General features: G+C 38.8%; 1 pseudogene; it reads left to right on the top strand.

Annotated features, from left to right (window-relative positions):
* The first annotated feature begins 11 nt into the window (after nt 1-11).
* On the top strand, nt 12-5,249 carry LOC121257778 (annotated as a pseudogene).
* The last annotated feature ends 11,182 nt before the right edge of the window (nt 5,250-16,431 follow it).

Genomic DNA, 16,431 nt, shown 5'->3' with positions numbered 1-16,431 from the left:
TAAATTTTCCATCTAGATCTGGATAATTTCCCTAGACATGCTCATCTACGAACAAGAAAAGCTTTGTAATTGCTTCAATCAGCTTGGGGATGATCATTGGCCTCGTTTGCATCGATCACACCTGAAGCAGATAGGTAGGTTAGCTTTCAAACTTGCTGTACTGATATATATATATATATATATATATATATATATATTTATATGGCAACTAGCCCTGGCATGATTTCCTTATGACGAATTCCTTTAATTACAACGGAAATATCAATTGCTGTGAAAATCAATTTAACTGCATGGTTTCTAGAAACATTATATTTACCATATACGATACAAACATATAATATATGTGTGATATCTCGTATTTTAGTGTATTTTAACTGAATGATTATTTTAATTAATTTAAATATTAGTTCTCTTGTTTTAAAATTTATTGTGTTGTTAGATTTAATTATTTTATTTTACTTAGTCATTGTGTTTAAATTATTTTATTTAATTTGTTGTTTTGAAATCTTTTCCGTTGTATCATTTTTGTGATCAAAGATGTGAGGATTGGACCTCATTTCTTTCCCTCCATTTTTTTTTCTTTTTCTTTTCCGTCTCTTTCTTTTTCTCCTTATTTCTCCCCTGCTTCCCTCCCGCCCGCGACGTCTTCTCCTTCCCTCCTCGCGTCCATGCGTCGTCCTCCAGCCCGCCGTTGTGCTCCTCCGTCCGGCGACACCGCCCCTCCCAACCTCTTCCCCTCCTACCGGCGATCACACCCCTGTGTTTTCAGCCCCTCCCGCGTAGCGAAACTCCCCCACGCGTGGCTTCAAGTCGCACGACTTTTGGTGCTCGCGCGTCGCCGCCGCGCCACCTCCGACCACCATCTCTTCACCACTTCATCCTCGACCTCTAGCAACCTCACCCACCCATCCCAGTTCCGATCTGCCATCAGTGAAGCTCCACCATCCACATTTCTGTTTTGGGCATTTTGGCCTTAAACCGTCCTCTACGCCGCCACCCACGGCCAACCACCACCACCATTGATTTCACCGACATCCCTAAGCTCTACTCGATCAATCTCGGGTCTTGGTTTGTCCCCTTTCAAAAGTGAGTTTTTGAGACCTAAGGCCACAGTGCATTTTGCACTGTTCTATTGCTGTGCCGCCACTTCTAGCACCTTCGTGATCTTTCAAAAATTATATTATAGTATTATAAGTATTTTCTCAAAGAACTTTTGAGATTTAAATGTATTTTGCGCTAACTCATATTTACTGTGAGTTGGTTGGTTGTGCCGGATTGAGTCCGAGGAGTAAGGGGGTCGGTTGGATTGGATTATGGAGTTGTTTGTGTGATTGGTTTATGATGTGAGATTTATTGGCAGTTTCGGGTTTAAATATTAGTGTTTTGAATTTGACGTTGGTTACGGTGGATATTGATGATTTTAGAAAGTGATGATATATTTTGGAATTATAAGGGTTTTAAGTTTTGAGGAATTAAAATAGGTTATTTTAGAACTTTAGGCTTAAATATTGAAATATGTGATTGATTGGAAATTTACGAAAATTACGTGATTAATTTTATAGGTGACGATTTATAGTCGATTCGACATTTTTGAGGAAAATTCTGGAAAAGCTAAGAATTTCAGGTAAGTGGGATTCATATGCTAGACCTTACACGAATTATTGAGACTGAGGTTGACTTTCTGAAAACTTTGCATATTTTTGTGATGAAATGAGAACTTGGGAAAAGCCAACTTCAGTCGCTTATTTGCATTACTCATGAAAGTTGTATGAAAAAAAGAAAATATTTTCTAACATGCATTGTGTAGACATAAGCTAAATTTTGTCATGTTGCCTCTGAAATCTGAAAAATAGCGATATTGAGAATCTGAAAAATTGTGCATTTATTTAGAAAGATGCTCCAACTTTTATTTTCAGTATGTGAGAATGATCTAATTATGTTTTGGTACTCCGTTTTATTTTGATATGGCATCTGAAAACCTTTGGCATGGTGTACTGGTATCTAACTTTGTCTCTACTCTGCTCTGTTATGCTCTGCTCTGTTTGGGTTAGTACCAACTTCTTTGTCTCTGAGTGCACCCACTTTAGAAACAAAGTGATTTTATTGTGGTCTTTCCTGTGTGCACACTCGGGACTTCGAAAAGAATAAAGGAAAGATTTCACCTCTGTCTCTGCCCGGTTTGGCCACCGGGGATAGCACAATCCTACTACAGGGGTGAAACATGGTCTCTGCTCTGTAAAATGCTCTGTTTTGATATGACGAAAATGTTCAAGTTATGTTATGCCAAAGTGTTTTTGAATATGAAATGGATCTTTAAATATGAACAGTTGACTCTTTTGGAGTATGAAAAAATTGAAAAGTCGCTCTGATTTTCTGATAACACGTTTCTGAGATCTGCATATAAAAATATAATGTTTTGTTTCTGCATACTGAACTTTCTGAAAAGGCTCATGTTTGCACGCTAGTATATATTCTCTGCTTATTGAGTTGTTGATAACGCACCCCCCCTCTTATCTCCAATATTTTTAGATGATTTTTGGATATTTTAGCTGAAGATCAGGACTATGAAGAATTAGGTAAGATGATTTAAGAATAGTGGATTGAGAATAGAAAGCTTTCGATGAATATTGGTAATTTTTGGGGTTACTGTATTGAGGATTTTATATACGAGTATGTGTGGTTAATTAAATTTAAAGTGTTTACGTTGGATTTGGAGCTTTTGGGAAGAGTATTAGCAATGTTGGAGTTGATTATCAGGTAATCTGAGTTAATTCTCTGGACCCTCGGGGACGGGGTGTTACAATATGCATGCTGAAGCCTTTACATGCATGTGAATAAATAGTTTGAGTCACATACCTCATGACCAAGTTTTTGTTTATTAATTTTAATTAATAGATCAGTCAATTTTAATATGACATCCACACACAGCACAAGCATTACCCATTGTGTGTGTGTGTGTGAGAGAGAGAGAGAGAGAGAGAAGTAGAGAAGTTAGCAGCAGCATGAAGTTTGAGAATTAAATTTTTGTGGTCCAAATTGAATTGGATTTATACGGATTTGAGAATTAATTGGGTAGAAGTTTGAGAATTCTTGCTTCTTTTAGATTTGACCCTACTTGATCTCTTATCTTGGTGTTCCACTACAGATAATTTGATCATTTCCTTTCAGCAATTTAAGAGGCTGAAATGGAAATCTATCACTTCCTCTTTTTGATTTCACTCTTCATCATCATGATATACCTCGGGGAGTGCCAAAATGAGCAGTGTCCTGAATTGCGGTGTGGAGATAAAGGCCCAGCCATTCGATTTCCTTTCCGACTTAAAGGCATGCAGCCACATCGTTGTGGCTTTCCTGGGTTTGATGTATTCTGCACTCATGCAAATGATACGGTGCTTGAGCTACCCATTTCAGTAAAGCTCTCTATCAAAAGGATTGACTACAAATCTCAGGTTATTCAACTACATGATCAAGACGATTGCCTTCTCAGGCAACTTCTGGAACTTAATCTATCTTCCTCGCATTTCCAATACAAAGAAGAAGTATACACTTATGGCTATGCCTTGTTCAATTGTTCCTCAAGACAAGTACTACCTGAATACATTGATCCCATCTCGTCTTAGCGGCCCTGGATACCAAGTTTATGCCTTGGCATCTAATACGGGTGACCCCAACCTCTTGATGATAATTACATCTTGTACAAGGATATATAATGATCTACTCATCCCATATGATATAATATTGAGGGGTGATGGTAAGATGCTTCCCTTGGAGTGGAAGGAACCAGAGTGCAGACATTGTGAAGCGAAAGGCAGGATGTGTGGATTGAAGAATAACAGCACTACATCAGAAATAAAGTGCTCGTCCAAATTAGACAGTACTCCAGGTATTGTCTTCTATACGGAGTTTCCTCCTTTGTACTTACGTACCCAAATTTTTCATGCAGAAGATCATATATATTTTGTTTACGAATTATATATGTAATGAGAAGCTAACTATGTTAAAAACATTTCAGGTGTAGGTGCTTCAAAAGTGGTTGCTGGTAAGGTCATGCTCATGTCTCTTGGAAATTTGAAATTTTTTGTTGTTGTGGGGAGATTAGATCAGTTCTTGACTCTCTACTTAATGTTTGATATGCAGGTGCCATCTTAGGTTCATTTGTTTTACTACTAGTGGTCTTTGTAGTCTATCGTTTCTATAGCAATGACAAAGTAGAAAAGGAATATCAAGCGAGGATCGAAACATTCTTGGAGGATTATAGAAATTTCAAGCCCGCCAGATACTTGTATACTGATATTAAAAGAATTACAAATCAATTTAGTGAGAAGATAGGTGAAGGAGCCTATGGAACAGTATTTAAAGGAAAGCTTTCCAATGAAATCCATGTTGCTGTGAAAATCCTAAAATATAGTTTCAAGGGAAATGGAGAAGACTTCATAAATGAAGTGGGAACAATTGGTAGAATCCACCATGTTAATGTGGTTCGCTTGGTTGGCTTTTGTGCCGATGGATACAGACGGGCGCTAGTTTATGAGTTCTTGCCAAATGATTCACTAGATAAGTTCATATCCTCAGTAGATGCAGCCAAAAACCATTTCCTTGGTTGGGAGAAGTTGCAAGATATTGCTCTCGGCATAGCCAAGGGAATTGAATATCTTCACCAAGGGTGTGACAAAACTTCAATCCAAAGATATCTGATTTTGGTCTTGCCAAATTATGTTCTAAGGACCAAAGTATAGTATCAATGACAACAGCAAGAGGGACCATGGGTTATATTGCACCGGAAGTGTTCTCTAGGAATTTTGGCATCGTGTCTTATAAAGCAGACGCTTATAGTTTTGGAATGTTATTGCTCGAAATAGTTGGAGGTAGCAAGATTTTTGAAGATATAGTGGAAATTAGCACTAGCAAAAACTACTTTCCAGCATGGATCTATAACCTTCTTATAGAACAAAAAGAAGACCTACATGAAGTCTTTATTGAGGATTATGGAGAAGATAAATTAATTGTGCCTCCTAACCCTTTTCCCTCTACAGGTGTTGCCAAAATCAATGCACAGATGCGTCCAAGACGCGGTCTAGACTAGGAGTAAGAATTAAGTCCGAAATTAGGGTAAGTATACTTAGATTGTTGGTTTTTGGTGATGTTGAAGGGCGCTGCTCAATTCTAATTGTACAATTAAAGGATTGAAAATACCAATTGAACAGTCAATGTAAGTGTTTCAAGCACCCCTATATATAATGGACTTGATGAACATTTTATTTTCTGATTTTAACATGTGCATTTGGTCATGTTAACATGTTGTGGCCGAGCTTAGGTGACCATGGGGTTGTTGAGGAATAATTTCATATTGTCTGTGGATAAGGTCTTGGGTATGTTTATATGGAATGAGCAATCATCTCTTGTAGAATCAGTTTTATGAGATGAGTTAGGCCCATAAATTTCTTCAGAGATGGCCATATTTGATCATCATCCCTTGGTAGTTCAGCCACGCCATGATGGTCAAATGTCGGCCGCCATGTGATGGATGCACTGATGGTGCTCCAATGGGGAGAGGGAAGACATCCCTTTTTACTTTTAAAAAAACATTACTATAGTTTAGCATTTTATCTTACTATTTGGAATAAAGGGAAAAGAGTTTTTCATATGGTAGTCTCACATATATAGTGTTGTGTGCTTTTTCTTAAATATGGTGAATGCATGGTCTTTGTAATGCGGTGGCTGATTAGAAATTTGTTGTGCATGATGTGTTTATTCCTAAGAAACGGAACAAGCAACAAATCTCAATCGGGGTTAAATACAATAAATTACTAACCGAATTTAGCTATATACATCATGATTTCAATGCACATTTTTTCTCGCTCAAGTCAAATCCAGAAATTATGTCAACCATACTACAAGAAAACTATTTATGTGGCCAGTTATTTCTTGCGAAAATGACTATTTTCTATTAAAATGAGTATGTTTTCGTCATAAATAGTCATTCTTGTCGTAAATAATCCGTTACAAACGTTCTTATTTGTGGCCATATTAATATTTTTTTTCTTTGGAAAACTAAATCAACTCCATAGCAGTTATCACATAATCATTAACAAAACCATCACCCCAAGGTTTTTTAATATGTTCTTAAAATAATAGAAGATCACATTGTTGTCACCTCAAAACACTAATTGAGTGAAATCTCGGACAATACGATCTACTTTAACCTTTACACACAAGAGTGTTCATTTTGTGATAACTCTCCATATGCATGCATAATTTAGCCACAATTAAGACTAGTAAGCTAAATACAACACAATACACAGTGTAATATATGTTACTCAGGAAATCTCATCAAATCAACCAACCATAACTCATTTCAGCATAGCTTTTCCGAAATAAATTATCATTTCATGTAAACCGTCAATATTAATTCTTTAAATAAGGATGCACTTCCATTACAATAATTTATTCGTGTGCCAATAACAGATTTAGCCGGCCTACACCTAACAAGTACAATATATAGTGAATAAGATAGGTTGACACAGAATAAATTAATTTGAGTCTTACCAAAATGTTTTACAACCCTTCTCAGAAATTTAGCTTAGGTGTGCAGTTTTGATAGAGGGTTGAGATAAAAATAAAAAGTTGAATAAAATATTATTAGTATAGTATTTTTTTAATATTATTATTATTTCAGAATTTGAAAATGTTGAATTGTTTCTTATATCTTATGTCAAAATTTAGAAAAGTTGTAATAATGTGATGAGATGTGATGAGATGAGATGTTTATTGTATCTAAACAGGGCCTCAAGTTACTATACTTTTTTACCTCAAAAAATAAGTATTCCCACTTTTGGATTTGCTAGCTAATCATATTGCAATACTTACAAGTGATGAATCAAAACATGCAAAGATTAAGGACATAGAAAACATAAAGTAAATATTTATAAATTAGGATGCTTTTATAAATGACTAAACCAAATATATAAGTGAAGGAGATAAATAATCTAGGCACAGGTAAACTAGATCCAGCCCATCAAAGAGCCCCCACTAGAGGACAACAGCAAGAGAGAGGAAGAAAAGACAAATAGGGGATAAGGAAAAAGGGATGTCAGAGGGAAAAGAATGAGGAGATATATATAAGAAGAGAAAAATGGGAGATAACGGAAAACAAGTAAGGCACGCCAACGAGGAGTGGAATAAAGTTGTCATCCATCACCACTCCCAAGGGTAGGGATAAAAAGGGACTAGACCAGATGAGAAAGGAACTTTTTAAGCTTCTTTAACCTCACGAAGAGAGCTTCAGCGTAAATGTCTCCTCCAGCACATAGATCTCCGACTTCCCCTATACAATGACAAATGAAAGACTATGAGAGACTATAAAATACTAATATGATAGTGAATTCGCCTTCCCAAACAACCTGTGGACGTAGCCCCAGTGCTGAACCACGTAAATCTGTGTGTCTCCCTCTCTTTTATTTTCCATTCACCGCCATGGATGTACCGACGACGTCGTATAGCCATACTGGACTACAATTGGGGAAGCCAATCGAGGCCCAAAACGCAACCGTGGGCTAGGAATGATTCTTTTCCTATTCTGGCATGTTTTGCGATTTTGTGGCATTAACATTCGGTGTCTTCTGTAAGATTCGACTGATTCTCTACATCGGAAGCGAGAGAAGGACAATTTTTCGGTGCACTAAATAATCTTTGAAGAAGTAGATAAAAGTTTACTAGATAAGTACTCTTGGCCTTTCAACTTTTGTTTTGATAAACAACACTGCTGCAAAATAGGGGTGAGTGAACCTTTTCTCGCTTAGGCAAGAACCCAAGCTACTCACCGCATAAGCTGCAAATGCTCAGTGCACTTTAAGTGCACTGTGCAGAAAGAGGGGGGAGTATGTGGGTTAGCTCTGTGCACTTTAGTGCACAGTGCATAACAAACACCAACACGGGCAGATGAATTACCGGTCACTTGAGCTGCAAAAACACTTCGTGAAAAGAAAGGCGAGAACATGGGCACTCAAACGCACTTAGGCGCACTATGCACACGCACTACACTTGTCAGACATGTTACTGTGCACATAAGTGCACAATGTTGTGCATGTCCTGCCGACATTCTATGCCGCAGCCATGGTGGTCCACGATGATGAAGGTCGTGCACGTCTTGCCCGATGGGCAACGGGTGAACGTTGCCCCATGCATTCAAGGGGAGCCCTTCCCTTCTAGTAGCCACCGTGAGCTGGCAGGCAATGCCAGCCTCCGTTAGGACCGCTGACGATCTCTATCACGAGTAGGGCACCCCACAACCTAACAAGCCTAAGCAATTGCTCTCTCTCTCCCCCCCCCCCCCCTCCATCCGAAAAGGATTCTTTCTCCTATTCCGGCATGTTGTGCAATTTACATCCCCAATCTATCCACAGATGAAATGACATTTACATAGGCAGAGCGATGTTTAACTGGACTCAAAGATGGAATGGCCAAAAATGGAATGGTGTCATGCAATTGGGATTGGCACAACAGAGTTGTGGTACCGGCATTGGGGTAAAAAGGGGGCTAGAGATAGATAGGGATAGACAGACAAACATAGAGTCAACAAAGAGGTGGACGAAACTTACAGGTGTCAGGTACGACGTGATTGGTAGTGACATGCCCTAGCCTAATGGAGCATGAGGCATAAATAGTGGTAGCGGTGAGGTAGAGACCAGGGGATGGAAATGGCGTGGGCGACGTTGTTGGTGGCAATTCGGTGATGAGTGGTGGCTGAAAAAGTAAAAAACGTGGGGAGAAAAATAGGAAAAAATGTGGGGAAGAAAGGGAAGAAAAGAAAGAGGAAGGAAAAAGGCTACTGACCAAAACGACATTGTTTCTTACAGGCGTGCTGGACTTCTCTACAAGGTTGGGTTGAGAATTGGGCTGGGTGTTAGAATAGTAGTGCAGTATTATTAGCTTTTAGTGATCTAGTGGTTGGAAAGCTAGCAGCATTCTGCCAGTCTCAATTATATATACATGTTGAATTTAAATTTATATATATATATATATATATATACACGTATGTATATTGATATAATTCAAATATACATACATGTATATAATTTATATTTATATATATTTGTTTATATATGCGCATGTATTGAAATTGCAATTATAAGCTAAATTAATTATTGCATAAATTAAAGAAAGTACAAATAAACATAAATTGGCATAGCACTCCCGATGGCTCTTGTCAACTTTTTGTAAAACTTAAAGGAAATAGCTCAAAATATCCCTCTAATGGATTATGTATTTCATCTCTAATATCTAATTCGCTACAGTACCACTGCTACATTTAGTCGACATTGTTCACAAATGTCTAAATTTTTTATTCATTTCTCTCTCTTACCTTCTACTTTTTTCTTTCACTGCAGAAAATAGAAAGTAAACTTTATTTCTGTTTTAGCCCCAAGTTCCTTTCTTTCACTGTAGAACTAGAAAGTAAACTTTCGGATCATAGTGGTGCAGGGTATGTACAGGGATCATATGTATTGGGGAAAGAGAATATTTTCTAGGGTGCAATAGCAAACCAAAATGTATGTTGGTGGTGCGCGTAGTTTTAGGTATATACCATGCTCTATTTTATTGAATTAATTTATATTTTAGTTTAGCTTATAAATTTAGATAAATTTAAAATAAAACATAATTATATGAAGTTCTATATGGGAAGATATTGTAAATATCAAAATATATAAGGATATCATTGGTAATTAGAAAAAGTATTTGACATCAATGAAAAAGATTAAAAAGTATAATATTTAAATGATATGAAAAAAAATAAATAAGCTGATTATGGTATATTTGTAAAAGTCAGTATATAAAATAGAAAAAATAAATTTTGATGATGTATTTTAAAGGATAAGATAAAGAATCTATTGTGAGTGTTCATAGATACAAGTTAGGGGGCAAGTAATAAACGAATTAGAAAGAAAGAATCCTATTTAAAAAAGAATCCTATTTACCTTGGATCCTAGCCTTATACATATGACCAAAAAGCTATGCATGTGAAGAATGCAACTCGTTTGTTTTTACATATGAGATGAGATTAGTTGAGATAAATGTTTAAAATTGAATAAAATATTGTTAGAATATATATTTTTAATATTATTTTTGTTTTGAATTTTGAAAAAGTTGAATTGTTTATTTTATTTTGTATGGAAATTTAAGAAAGTTGTAATGATTAGATGGGATGAGATAAATTGAGAAGTTTTCTGAAAACAAACAAGGAATTAAGTTTGATCTTTGAACCTAGGGATGGTCATGCCTAGATTGAGTATGCTTGCAGATAATATATATATATATATATATATATATTATATAAATAATACAAAGGTCTTTTAATTTATATCAGTCGAGAAGAATTTTTTATAATTATAATATTTAAGTATTTAAAAGCTAGCAATCAATCTGTAACGCCCGTCCTTGTGGTGGAACTTTTTATAAATTGATTTTAGAAAAGATGACGGGAATTACCGTTCGATTTAAAACTTTTTTTTACTTCCGTACCCAAAACGCAAGACTCTACGTTATAAAATAAATATGTTTTGAGAATAAAAGAGGTTTACAGCATAAAACATTAATCTTACAATAAAATAAAAGGCCTCTCATGCAATTAAAACTCTCATGTCTAGACTTCCATACTCTTCCTCATGGGCCGTGTCCGTCTTGACGCGCGTTTCTCATTCGGTTCCTGTGGGGGGGGGAAGGGCATGCATAAAAACTAAAATGAGTCAATGACTCGTTAGTATTACTTCATACAGTTAAAATATAATAGCATAGGTTTTCATTCATGTATTCATCATTCCATACATACATACTATACGTACATGCATGCGTGCGTTCGTTAGAAACATCACTGGATGAGATTTTTCTTTAAAAATGCTTTCTCTTCGTAAAACGTTTCTCCTGTCAGTACCTTCATTTCTTAAAGGGTTCGTGCATTCGTGCATTCTTTTTTATCACTTTCATTGGCCGGTACACATTGTTACGCCCCGTGTGTTGGGGCTAGTGGTCTTCCTTTGGACCCGGACTCTGCCCGTGGCCACGGGTTGGGAATCCCTTTTCAGTCAGGGGGCAGCACTGGGTGCAATACCAGTACTACTTACCCGACATTGCAATCTGCCCATTCATTGGTACCATTTTCATTCATTCATGTGGACGTTACGTTTTTTCGTACATTAAACGTTCAATCCTTTCTTTTAGTTCAGTCATTTCATTCAGTTCATCCATTTCCTTTTCAGTCCTTTTCGTTTAGCAATTCATTCATGGAAAAACGTCATTTAAAAGTATGGGCTTAAACATCATCTTTTATGGCATCCATAAAACATTAGTTCATTGGCATCCATCAAAACATCAATTCGTAAGGACCTTTTAAAACAACATATTTTCTTCGCGTCATTTAAAGCATTAGTTAACATAAAAGCCTCGACATTTGTTTTCTTTGAAAATACATACAATAGATAAAGCGTACAATCACCCATTCACATGCGTACAATTAATACTTTTGGGTGTGTAAAAAGGGGCTGCCAGGGAAGGGCCTTTACATACTTATACCTTTGAATACTTAACATGCTTTCGCAAAAATATCGTTTCGTAAGGCATCGTAAAGGAAAAGCGTTTCGATTTCATTTTCTTGTATTTTAGAAAACTCTAAAAGAGTATGAACGCAATACTTACTCGGACTCCATGCTACTTTCATATCATGTAGTCCATTCTTGTGCGTGTCAGATGGCAAACTACATGCATACACATAACCTTGACGTCATTCTCTATCTAATGCATAAGCAACTTAAACTAGAATAGAACTACACTTCACTTGGAACACTCTCCTCTTATCCTGTGCTCTTACGTGCTCTTTACTATACTAAAACCTTCGAGATCTACTTATGGTCACTACATTCTCCAAACTCAAGGTCTTGCTTCGAGTGCTCATCCACTAAAGTGAACTCATGATTCACCTTAGGATTAAGACACTAGGACATTCGTCTTACTCTTCCTGTTGACCACATTCTGACGCATGATTCCGACCGACGGAATCACGCATCCCAATCCTAGACAATACACCCGTCACTGCCTCCATGCATCTCAGCTCACACTAATCCTCATTCCCATCCATGCAAGCCACACAGCTCCAAGCCAATTTTAAGGCTTAAGCACCGTGTAACTATGCTTAGAATATATTACCCATTACATATGGTGAATCCGTCCGGTACACACGTGTCTCACTAGATTACACATGTATCTTACCCCTTTATCACCTAAAACCAACATAAAACACGTTGTTCACATGCTTGTAGGGACAAGCGCCATACTCTGATATCAACCTTCTCTTAACCCAGCTAGCACGACTCTTCATGCTACCCGCCCCTATTTGACAATTCATCCCAATACTTAACACGACAAGACTTCGTTCACAACTACGCCTTACATCATGTCATATAGCTCGAGACTACTCTCAAGTTACACCGTGACCTTGTCACATCACTTGACATTTTGCTACGCCATCTCCACGCCAACTCTTAACTCATCGTGAGTATGGTCCCTCTCGTACTCCTGCCACATCGTGACATCTTGTCACATTTCTGCCATGCCATTCCCACACTAACTCCTCACCCATCACAAGCACGACTGCCAGTAAACATGTCATTTCGTGACATTCCCCAGTCATGCTTCCGATGCGCACTCTTACACTTGTTCTGCCACTTCACACATACTCCCAGCCTTAAGTCAATCACGGTGACACTTGTTATCTCAGACTACAGGCCACATCACAGCTACTTTTGGATACTATTCCACAGTTCCCGTACTACTCACCACGCACTATGCCCATCAACCACACAATCATTCTTATCTCTGCGACACGCCACACGATGTGTCGCTGCACATCATGGAGTACACTCCACGTGTACTCCCTTCACATTACACTACGCCACATAAAGTATACTCCGCGTGTACTCTTCCCATTCCACAATATGCCAGGAGGGTATATTTTATATATACTCTCATTATGTCACACTACGCCACGAAAGTACACACTCTTCCCAATCCACATGACGCCACGCGACCATTACAACACGTATTCCACAACCACACTACACAACACAGTCCACAACACTTCCCAACTACGCCTAAAACTTCACTACACAGCACATCATAATACAGTGAACTCCATAATACTAACAACACAGTCCACAACCTAATCAACTAACAAATAACATAATTAACGAGGGATAGAGGGTTATACCATCGATGGGGTTAACCCGTGCATTGTTCGCTGACCGCCACGGTTGATGAAGTCGGAAGGGTCGTACGTGGCTGCTAAATTGCATACGGTGGCTATCCACCTTGTATGGTGGCTGTCCACCACATAAAGTAGTGGTTTGGGCTTAGGGTTAGGCTAGGAAAGGTCAAGGGAGGCTGAGGGTGGAGCCTTGGGTTTCCAAGGGAAACCAGTGTGCCTCAAGGCATGGAAATGGAAGGGGAAGGCTTGGCTGGTCGTGGCTGGCCATGGAGGGGCGTAGGGGGTTGCTAGAGGAGCTATGGTGGCGAGGTGGAGGCACGGCGGCCTACGGCGGCGGATCAAAGCCAATGGGTGGAGGGAGAGTCTGTGAGAGTGTGAGAGAGAGGGGGCATGCGTGAGGGGTAGATCGGGGCTATAGGTGGTTGGGGTAGGCTGATGGTGGCCAGAGGAAGCTCCAGTGGTGGTGCGATGGCCAGGGCAGCCGCTCATAGCGGTGCAAGGGTGATAAACCCGTGCGTGTGAGGGAGAGTGCTCGTGCGTGTGAGGGAGGCTTGGGCCTTGGGCCAAGGGGAGGGAAGGAGGAGCTCATGGAGGCAGTTGGTCGTCGTGGGTGCTCGAGCACAGCGGTGCATGGAAGAGAAATGGGTTTTACCCATTTCGGCTAACTCACCATGAGAAGAGAGAGAGGGCTGCATGTGGGGGTGATTGGAGGAAGCTGGCTTGCTCGCCGGCATAAGGGGACCCCGATGGTGGTGACGGTGAGGCCAGGCGGCGCACGGTGGCGCCGAGCTGGGCTGGGCTAAGAAAGAATTCGGCTAGGGGGAGGGGGTTTCCGTCGGGTTCAAGGGGAGAGGGAGGAGAGAGAGAGGGGAGGGAAAAGTGAGGGAGAAAGAGAGAGGGTCTGGGTTTTAATCTTGATCCATTTATCTTGGGATCCTCAAAACGATCTAACGGTGGATGATTAAAACACTAATTTGAAAATGCGTAAACATTAACTAAATTAAAAGCACTGAGAGGAATTAAGGTAGAATATTATTTAAACTAAACTTTAGTTTATAAAATAATATTCCTTCATCATTAATAAAATGATGAAGTTTTATTTAATATCGTTAAAAGAATAAACCATTTAATTAATTAAAGATTTCAACATTATTTAAATCTCATAATATTTTAAATAACTGAAATCATTTTAATAATAATATTAAAATGATTTTCGACAATTATAATATTTTTTGAGCTCTTCAAAAATATTATAATTATCTTATTTAAAATCAAGCTTAGTTCAGTAACACTGGAAATATCTCATATAAATATTTTCAGTGCATTTAAAATACTGGGCATACTTTAGAAATCACATAATATTTTTTCAAACAAGCCATCGAGATTCAGCACGCATGATGAGGCTCGCAGTCATTAGAGAGCATGGCAGACTATTGCATAATTTCCATCCTCGGAATTTGCTTACGTCAGAAACAAAGAGCGTACGTAATGAAGAAGGAGCAGGGTGTTACATGATCTAATGAACAAATTCAGTCAGAATTTAAACATCTTATCATGAAGTAGTTGCTCTATTTGCCGATTGTACTTAAAAATCAGAGTGACTATTCTAAGCGAGTGACTGTACGTGCAAGGTACGTACACACTGTTTAAAGCTGCATATCTATTAGAACAAGCCATTATTATTGATTTTTAACATAATAGTGAACAAAATATCTGCTGACAATTTCTGGTTATAACAAAAATACATTGTTTCTTTGCTCCCAAAGAAGAAAATGCTTCCAACATAGGAAAAAACAATTAAAAGCAGCACATATGAAACATGATATTCCTTGAAATGAGTCTGCATGTCAAAGAAAACACAAAAGAAACTTTGTTGAATGGTACGTATGATATATCACGACCCTATATAAAGTCATCTATATTAACAGACATGAAAACCCATAAATTTTAATCAACATAAAAAACCTTTACAAATTAGGGCCAATACCCCCCTGTAATGGTGGGTAGCTGACCTTTCCCGGGTTAGGGCCAGGTTTTCAGCCTTGTCACCCAACCCTGCTATATGCAGACTGATTGGCCCAGGTCCTTCTGGTCACGGCATGCAATGAGAGAGAGTGAGATAGAGAGGCAAGAGAGATACAGAGATTGCAATAATGGCAATGACAACGCAAAGAGTGTGGCGGCAATGACGTTGAGACGGTGAAAGACCAAGAGGCTAGAGAGAGAGGCAGAAAGGCGAGAGGAGTGGGTTTCATCGGAAGGGAATGTTTTACATTAAACAAACAAATAATCTACTCAACCTCCAGTTCCCTAACCACATGCAACAGTCCTGACGTGGCCGAACCCGGTTCTTCCCCACGTCACGGTTTATTCTCCCTCTTCTCCCTCAGACATCTCACTCGACCTATCACCCACAGTCCTCGCACCCTCGTTCTCCTTCAGACATCTCACCCTTGTTCTCCCACAGACCTCTCAACTCTCCCTTTTCTCCCTCTCCTCCCTCAAACTCTTCTCTCTCACGCCTTTTCTTTCTCACCGTAAAGCCCTCACCGAACCCTAGAAAAATTTCTACTCTCACTCGACGCAACATTCAGCCCCGAGCCACTGGACCAATTCACCACATTTGAAGACCCACCTCCCTCACCCTCGTTCTCCCTCAGACCTACCAACTCTCCCTCTTCTCCCTCTTGAACCTCAGACTCTTCTCTCTCATGCCTTTTCTTTCTCACCCCGACGCCCTCACCGAACCCTAGAAAAATTCATCCTCTCACTCGATGCAGCATTCAACCCTGAGCCGCTAGACCGATTTACCACATTTGAAGACCCATCTCCCTCACCCCCTTCAGTAGAAGAAATCTTTGTCAAATTTATGTTTTTTTTTCCAATTCATTTTAATGGAACTCACTTCTCAGTCGCACATGTTTACACATTAAATTTAGGAAAGTCTCTCAACATAGTTACTGGTAACTGCAAGTCCGTAATAGTGTCCCTTTCCTTTCTTCAAATTTTGGGAAGCTCTGAATTCCAATGTTAAGGGCCATGTATCGTTTCTATGGTACAATGCACAAAAACAAAAGCCGACTGAAAACCCTAGTATCATTTTTTGCCACATGATTTGTTGTTGCCTTTGCTTTATAAGCACTTTTAAGTAATATTATGTCTACACTTGAAATTTGGAT

This window comes from Juglans microcarpa x Juglans regia, chromosome 3S (assembly GCF_004785595.1).
Source record: "Juglans microcarpa x Juglans regia isolate MS1-56 chromosome 3S, Jm3101_v1.0, whole genome shotgun sequence".
In the NCBI taxonomy this organism is placed as follows: Eukaryota; Viridiplantae; Streptophyta; class Magnoliopsida; order Fagales; family Juglandaceae; genus Juglans; species Juglans microcarpa x Juglans regia.
Note: the sequence above shows the minus strand (reverse complement) of the source record. Positions and strands in the feature narration are given on the sequence as shown.